Genomic DNA, 8,701 nt, shown 5'->3' on the forward strand with positions numbered 1-8,701 from the left:
ATCTTAAAATAATTATAACTTCAATATACAAATAATTCTTTTTAATATAATAAAAACATAAATAATATTAAATAAAAATTTGATTATTTTTTTTAAAATAAATTATTTATAAAAAAATAAATATAACATTAAATTAATTTATATGTGACTTTAAATATTACAAATTTTAATAATAATAATTTAATTATAAATCAATGAATATATTTGTGCGTTACACAAATTTATTTATATTATTTATTAAATTATTTTATTTTAAAATAAACAAAAAATTATAATTTAAACATAAAAACTATATAATAATAAAATTTTATTATATTGAATAATATCAAATATAATTATATTAAAAATATGATAAAAATATTTTTATATATAAATTTTTATATATTTAAAATTTAAATATAAATTAAAAGAAAAGAATGACTTTATTAAATAGTTTACTTTAATATTAATTTAGTGTTTATAATTTTAATTATTTTTCATTTTATTGTTATATGATTTTTTAAATATTTATTTTTTAATTTTTATTTATTTATTTCACTGTTCTTCATTAATCAGGTACTAATTATCAGTTTTTAATAATAAAATTTAAAATAAACTATTAATATTGAGTTATTAATTGTACTAAAGTAATATTAATTCTCATTCATTCTATTATTGCATGACTTTTTAAACATATAAAATTACTAATTTTTATTTATTCATTCCATTATTTCTTATTAATTAGATGCTAATTATTAGTTTTTAATAATAAAATTTAAAGTAAACTATTATTATTAAAATTAAAAAATACTTTAAACTATGCAAGAATAAATGCATTAACATGTAATATTAAAGTTAATATATATATATATATATATATATATATATACACAAAATAAAATACAATTTCTTTCTCTTTATTAAATATTTTACATCTGTCCATATAACTCTCATTTGAGTTAACAAAGTGTCATCCGAATATCCTTTTACATTACTGGCATCATTATTCTACTAATATGCAAAATTTAGTGTTTTATTTTGAAAACAAAATTTAACACCTTAATTTTAATCATTAATATTATGTAATGACTTAAATTGATTAATTAGATCAACACTATCAGCAAGTCTCTTAACATTTTTGTATGAAACTTAATTGGCATCTAAATTTGCTTGAGTAATTTTAACTTTGAATAAAAAGAAATTAAATAACATTGCATCAATTTCAAGAGGAAATCCATTACTCACATTTGCTTACAAGAGTAGAAAACTATTTTAAAAATATTATAGATTAAACAAATATAAAGAATTAAATTAAACCAATATCAACACAATCCACCTCAGTCATCTCTATTTTTAATTGTTTTGCAAACTTTTTAATAAACTATAATAGTGAATTTTTAAATATTATAAAAGAAGCAGATCCAATGAAATCCATAACATTAACATGTAGCTTAAACTTAGAAAAAAAAATTGGTGATAAATATAAAAGAATGACAGAAGTGCTTTAGCATAGAATGAAAGCATATTGATGTATTATATATTGTATGTTATGTTGTGTAGTTATAGAAAAGGGATATTTACAACAAGTGAAACAATAGATAGACTAATAGACTCCCAACTGATATTTCATCTTAAAACTCCCTCCTCAAACTTAGGTTCATGTATTGAGTGAACACTAAGTTTGGATCCAAAATAAGAGAATTTGGTGCTAAAGATAGCCTTTGTAAGACCATCTGCAATCTAATAAATGTCAGGAAGATGATAAATTGAAAATTTCTTGCTAATAACTGATAAGTTCATATTTTGATATATTTTATAACTTATATTTATACACTTAAACTCTATTTTTTATATATTTACACTAATTATATTATTAATTATTGCAGTTTAGTTGAAAGTTGTTATTAGTGCATTATGAAAATATTCTGGATAAAAATTAGATATTTTCAGTATTTGGCAGTACTATGTGAATCTGAGTTTGAATTTTGAATTTAAAAGTTAAACTTAAATAAAGATTTGGAGCAATTTCAAGTTAAGATTCTGATTGTGGATAAAACTAATTTGAAAATATAGAGCTCAGCCAATTGGAAACTCAAGGCACAGTCTATATAAAAAGGCCTTATGCTCCACACTTGACGCTTCCACTTCTCTATAAACTTTCTTTTTCTTCTTAGTTCTACCCAAACTCATCTTTGAGAGTCATTAGAGACTATTGGCAAGGACGACGAGTTTCTCCTTGGAGTCTAAGCAAGTGATTTAGCACACCTTCGGAGAACGAGAACTTTCTTTACCTTCTACCTTTCTGAGTTTCTTTTGTTTGAATTTTTCTTTGTGATTATGAGTTTATTTATCACGTTCTTCGTAGTTTATTTTATTATAAGTAATTAAACTTATAGCTAAGGCTATGGCGGATCCTACTACAAACTTCATATGATTTTTACTTTAATGTTGGTATTGATTTTTCTTTAATATTTGGTTTTATTCTATTGAATTATATTGTATATGTTAAGATTTGGTTAACCTTAGCATCCCATAGTTAGTTGCATTGTAGGCGATTATACCACGTGTAATTGACAGAACTATAGGATAAAACGAGATAAGGGGTTAGGTTAATCATACTTAATTCCTTTCTTTCAACAGTAATTGAATTAACAAACTCATAGGATCTTTATGCTTTCTTGATCAATTACCTTGTATGATTATTAGAGGTATTTGCTCAGGGAAAAGAATATTGATATTGCATAATCATTGGGTGTTAATAGAACTAATTTTGAGTGGTTGACAAATATTTGAATACCAATATAAGGATTAAATTAATCAGAATATAAAGAAGTGTAGTAGGTGAACCTATAAGTCCTAGGCTCATCTCATATGATTTCTCTCTACATTCTATTACTGTTCTTTTAATTTATTGTTAAAATTAAGTTCTGTTCTTGATCCGTTACAATCCCACTACGTTTAAACAATCAAATTAAGTTATTCTTGGTACTTGAAAATAATCTCTATAGAACAATAATTTGGAAACTCTTAATTCAAAAACTCTTTATTACTTTTTTATAGGTACACTTATCTACGAATAAGAACCTTTTCTCAAACAAAATGTAAATCCAATTCAAAATATTTTGTTCTGTTATGGAGTATTGAGTTGGCTGAGAGCTAGATAGTACCTAAGTTATCACAGTAAATGGTGGGACACATTTGTACTTGAACATTGAGTTCTGTTAGCAAAGATTAAACACCTAAAATATCTATAATGGTTGTGTTACGAAAATGCTTTAAGATTGAAATATGTCCACGTTCTGATTTTGTTATTTTTATTTATTGTTGCTTTCCTAGTTTTAAGGAGTCAGTTGGTACTTTGTTATCTCTGTTTGTGTTCATAGCTTACTCCTAGGACCATGTTGTTAGTGGGGAGTTATTCTTTAAGCCTTATAAATTGTTAGGTTTTTGGTTTCAAGAACGCAAGCTTTTTTCTTTCTCCTTCAATATATGTTCTTGTTCTCTGTTAAGCAAATTCTGCTTTTCTTTTCTCTTAAAAATTTCTAGCAATTGGTACAGAGCCCTTTTCTTACGAAACCTTTAAAATGAATTTTGAAACAAGTTTTTCCCAAGTAGCTCTTCTAGTTTTCAATGGAAAAAACTATGATCTTTGGGCTGTCAAAATGGAGGCTTACGTGAAGGCTTTAGATCTTTGGAAAGCTATAGAAGAGAATTATGAAGTCCTTTTGCTGTCGAACAATCACACCATGGCCCAAATCAAGAATCATAAGGAGAAAAAAACTTAAAAAGTAAAGGCAAAGTCATACCATTTTTTGTAGTGCCTCTACAACCATCTTTACTAGGATCATGACTCTCAAATCAACAAAAGCAATTTGGAATTATCTAAAGGCAGAATATGCTAGAGATGAAAGAGTTCAAAGCATGCAGGTGCTTAACTTAATGAGGGAATTTGAACTTTAGAGGATGAAAGAGTCTAACACAATCAAGGAATAATAAAATAAATTGTTGGGTATTGCCAATAAGATAAAGTTGTCGGGTAGTGATTTTGCATATGCTAGAATTGTTGAGAAAATTCTAGAAACGGTATCAGAGAGGTATGAAGCATCTATTGCTTCGTTGGAGAATACATAGGATCTGTCTAAAATCACTTTTGCAGAGGTGATACATGTCTTTCAAGCCCAAGAGCAACGAAGATTGATGAGGGAAGATCATGCCATTGAAGGTGCTCTTGTAGCCAACAGCCAACAAACAAAAAACTACAAGAAGAATCATCCAGTCGGCAGTCAAGCAGTGAAAATAATTACAACAAAGGAAATGGTGAAAAGAAAAGTTATCCACCTTGCCAGCATTGTGACAAAATGGGTCACCCTCCATTCAGATGTTGGAAGAGACCTGATGCTAAATGCATCAAGTGCAATCAAATGGGAAATGAAGCAGTCATATGCAAGAGCAAAAATTAGCAGCAAGAGGAAGAAGCTAAGGTTGTTGATCAGGAGGAGAAGGAGGATCAACTATTTGTAGCCACATGTTTTACAAGCAGCGAAGAGAGTGAGAGTTGGCTGATTGATAGTGGTTACGCAAATTATATAACCAATGACAAGGAACTTTTCAAAGATTTAAAGCCAACCCACATCACCAAAGTCAGAATAGGCAATGGTGATTATATTTCAGTCAAAGGAAAAGGGACCATTGCAATAGCAAGCTGCTCAAGTACAAAGTTTATTCTCGATGTCCTTTTCGTACGTGAAATTCAACAAAATATATTGAGTGTTGGCCAATTGATTGAAAGAGACTTCAAAGTTGCTTTTGAAGACAATTTTTGCTTGATTAGAGATGCAGCTAGTCAGGATATTTTTAAAGTAAAAATGAAAGAAAAGTTTTGCTCTAAATCCATTGGAGGAAGAGCAAGCTGCTTTTCTAATAAAGAAAAACATCACAGAAGTTTGGCATAAAAAGCTCAGACATTATCACCACCAAGGGCTGCTGGAAATGAAGTCCAAGAAAATGGCAGCTAATCTTTCAAAACTTGATGATCACATGCCAACATGCAAGACTTGTTTATTTGGAAAGCAAAAAAAGAAGCCATTTCTGAAGTTAGCAAAAAGAGCCACTTGTAAGCTTGAGTTAGTCCACACAGATATATTTGGACCTCAAAAAACTCCTTCAATAGCAGGTAGTCGATATTATGTTGCATTTATTGATGATTTCACAAGAATGTGTTGGATTTTTTTTTCTTAAAATTCAAGTCAAAAGTGACTGGAGCTTTTTGGAAGTTTAAAAAATTAGTAGAAAATCAAAGTTGTAAGCAAATTCAAATTCTAAGATCTGATAACGGTAAGGAGTAAACCTTAGAAATTTTCAAAAAAATTTGTGAGGAAGTTGGCATTGAGCATCAATTAACCATACCCTATACTCCACAACAGAATGGGGCGAGTGAAAGAAGAAACAAATACATCTTAGAGATGACTAAATGCATGTTGCATGAGAAGAATCTACCCAAGAAGTTTAGGGCAGAAGCAGCTCATACTGTTATTTTCTTGCAAAATAGACTCCTCACAAAAGTAGTCAAGGATTAGACACCATATGAGGCTTGGTATGGCTATAAACCATCTCTAAATTTTCTCAAAATATTTGGATATTTGTGTTTCACTCATGTTCCACAAAGCAAGCACGACAAGCTTGATAAAAAAGCATCACCAGGCATCTTTATAGACTATTGCACTATTAGCAAAGCCTATAAAAATTTTCAGCTACAAATCAAAAGCATTGTTGTTAGCAGAGATGTCTACTTCATAGAAGATGAAGAGTGGAACTAGGATGAGGTAAAGAAGAAGGATAAACCTGTGGCAATCCTACAGTGTAAGTCTTCTACTTCAAGAACCGAAGAAGAAGAAGAGGATTGACAGAATGAATTGGTAGATGATGTTACTGTAAAGGGTACTAGATCACTCTCTGATCTTTATAAAAGATGCAACATTGTTGTTTGTGAACTTGCAGATTTTGGAGCAGCAGAGAAAGATCAAAATTAGATGGCTGCAATGAAGGTGAAAATGTCTATGATTGAGAAAAATAGAACATGGGAGTTGGTTGTTCAACCCTAAAATAGGAAGGTGATTGGAGTCAAATGGGTGTATAGAACCAAGCTAAACTATGATGGTTCTATGAACAAACACAAGGCAAGACTTGTTGTGAAAGACTATGTTCAATCTCTGGAATGGATTACTCAGACGCCTTCGCACCAGTTGCTCGTTTGGACACCATAAGGATTTTGCTTGTTGTAGCTGCTCAAATGAATTGGTTTTCCAGTGTATCAACTTTATGTAAAATCAGCATTTTTAAATGGTGTTCTACATAAAGAAATATACGTTGAACAACCTGAAGGTTTTGTGAAGAATGAAGAAAATGACAAGGTGTATCTTCTCAAAAAAAACTCTTTACGGGTTGAAACAAGCTCCACGAGCTTGGTACGGCAGGATAGATGACTATTTGTTGAGCATTGGTTTTAAAAAAGACTTGGCTGAAGCCACTCTTTATGTTAAACATCAGACCAATGATTTTTTGATGGTTTCACTTTATGTTGATGACTTTTTGGTGATAGAAAATAATTCAAGGATGGTTCATGAATTCAAACAAGAAATGATGAAGGTTTTTGAGATGACAGATCTCGGGTTAATGACCTTTTTTCTTGGAATGAAAATTAAGCAAGCTAAGTATGAAATCTTCATCTGCCAAAAGAAGTATGCCAAGGAAATTTTGAAGAAGTTTAGGTTTGAAGAATGCAAGGAAGCAAGCACTCCTATGAATCAAAAGGCGAAGCTAAGTAAGGAAGATGGAGCTAATAAAGTTAATGAGGGATACTTCAGAAGTTTGATTGGTTGGTTGATGTATCTTATCGCAACATGTCCTGATATTATAAATGATGTAAGCATTTTGTCTAGGTTTATGCACTGTGTAAGCGAAGTACATCTTAGAACTGCCAAGAAAATAATTTAATATGTCAAAGGCACAAGTGATTTTGGTGTTAAGTTCACATAGAGCAAAGAATTTAATCTTGTGTTTCATGAAAAAATTAAGCATTTCAATGTCAAGTTGTTTTTTCTAAGAGAAGTGCAGAAAAAAGAATTTATGTCTTTGGTTTATTGCAAGTCTGAAAATCAGTTTGCAGATTTGTTTACAATTCTAAGGCAAAAAATTAGTGTTTGCAGTTCCTAAAGCAATGAGGAGTGTTAGGAAAATGCTTTAGGATTGAAACATGTCTATGCTCTGATTTTGTTATTTTTATTTATTGTTACTTTCCTAGTTTTAAGGAGTCAGTTGGTACTTTGTTATTCCTGCTTGTGTTCATGGCTTACTCTTAGGACCATGTTGTTAGTGGAGAGTTATTCTTTAAGCCTTATAAATTGTAATGTTTCTGGTTTCAAAAATGCAAGCTTTTATCTTTCTTCTTCAATATATGTTCTTGTTCTTTGTTCAGCAAATTCTACTTTTCTTTTCTCTTGAAAATTTCCAGCAGGTTGAAGCAAGCACCTATATTCAGTCTCGGTGCTTGATCAGATCACAATATGCTACTTCTTTGAAGACTAATTTACAAGGTTGCCTCCAAAGTAAAGACATAAGTCACAGGTTGATCTTCTGTTATCAGGATCACTTCCCTAATCTGAATCACAATAAGCAGTGAGGTAAAAGTTTAAGCATGCATTAAGTTACAAACCAAACCATTGGGTCACATAAAGATATCTGAGTATGCGTTTTACTACCTTCCAATGAGTGTCCAAAGGGTTATACATAAATTGATAAACCTTGTTGACAAAAAATGTTATGTTTAGTCGTGTTATAGTGATGTACTATAGTACTCTTACTATTGACCTGTACAAATGAGGATTATGAAAGCTAGTTCCTTGATGTGCGGAGAGTTTGAGACTGGAAATCATGGGTGTAGGCATTGGTTTACACGATACCATGTTAGCTTTCTTCAAGAGATCAATAATATATTTTGTTTGAAAGAGATGAAGAGTTCTTTCTAGACTTCTAACTGTCTGAATCCCCAGAAAATATCGAAGCTAACCAAGATCATTCTAAGCAAAATTAAAATGGAGTGCTGCAATGATTGTTTAGATTTCTAATAAAGAACTTCTTGTTATCAAAATGTCATCAACATAGACAAGTATATATATGGATGACGTTTGAGATGATTTGATGAGAATTGAATTGTCATATTTAGCAGCATGGAATCCTAGGTGAATAAGAGTGTTATTGAGTTTCTCAAACCAAGCGTTGGTGCTTATTTGTGACCATAAATTACTTTTGTCAGTCTGTATACCAGCTTCTAATTTTCGATGATGAAACCAAGAGGTTGACTCATGAGTACCTCTTCTTGCAACTCTCCATTCAAGAATGCATTATTTACATCCAGCTAGTGAATTGGCCATTGTTTAGAAAGAGTAAGTGAGAAAATAATGAAGATAGTAATGGGTTTGACAACAGGACTGAATGTTTCAATGTAATCAAATCTTTCTTTTTTGTGAAAGCCATTGGCCACAAGTTTGGCCTTTTACTTTTGTATTGAACCATCTGCATTGTACTTGGTTTGAAAAACCCATTTGCAACTAATGGATTGTCTATTAGGAGGTAGAGGGACTAGCATCCAGGTCTTGTTCTTCATTAAAGCACTGTATTCATCCAGCATTGCTTGATGCCAATGTGGTTAGTCTAGTGCTTCAAC

The sequence above is a fragment of the Abrus precatorius genome, unplaced genomic scaffold, assembly GCF_003935025.1.
Source record: "Abrus precatorius isolate BTA unplaced genomic scaffold, Abrus_2018 Scaffold2, whole genome shotgun sequence".
NCBI lineage: Eukaryota > Viridiplantae > Streptophyta > Magnoliopsida > Fabales > Fabaceae > Abrus > Abrus precatorius.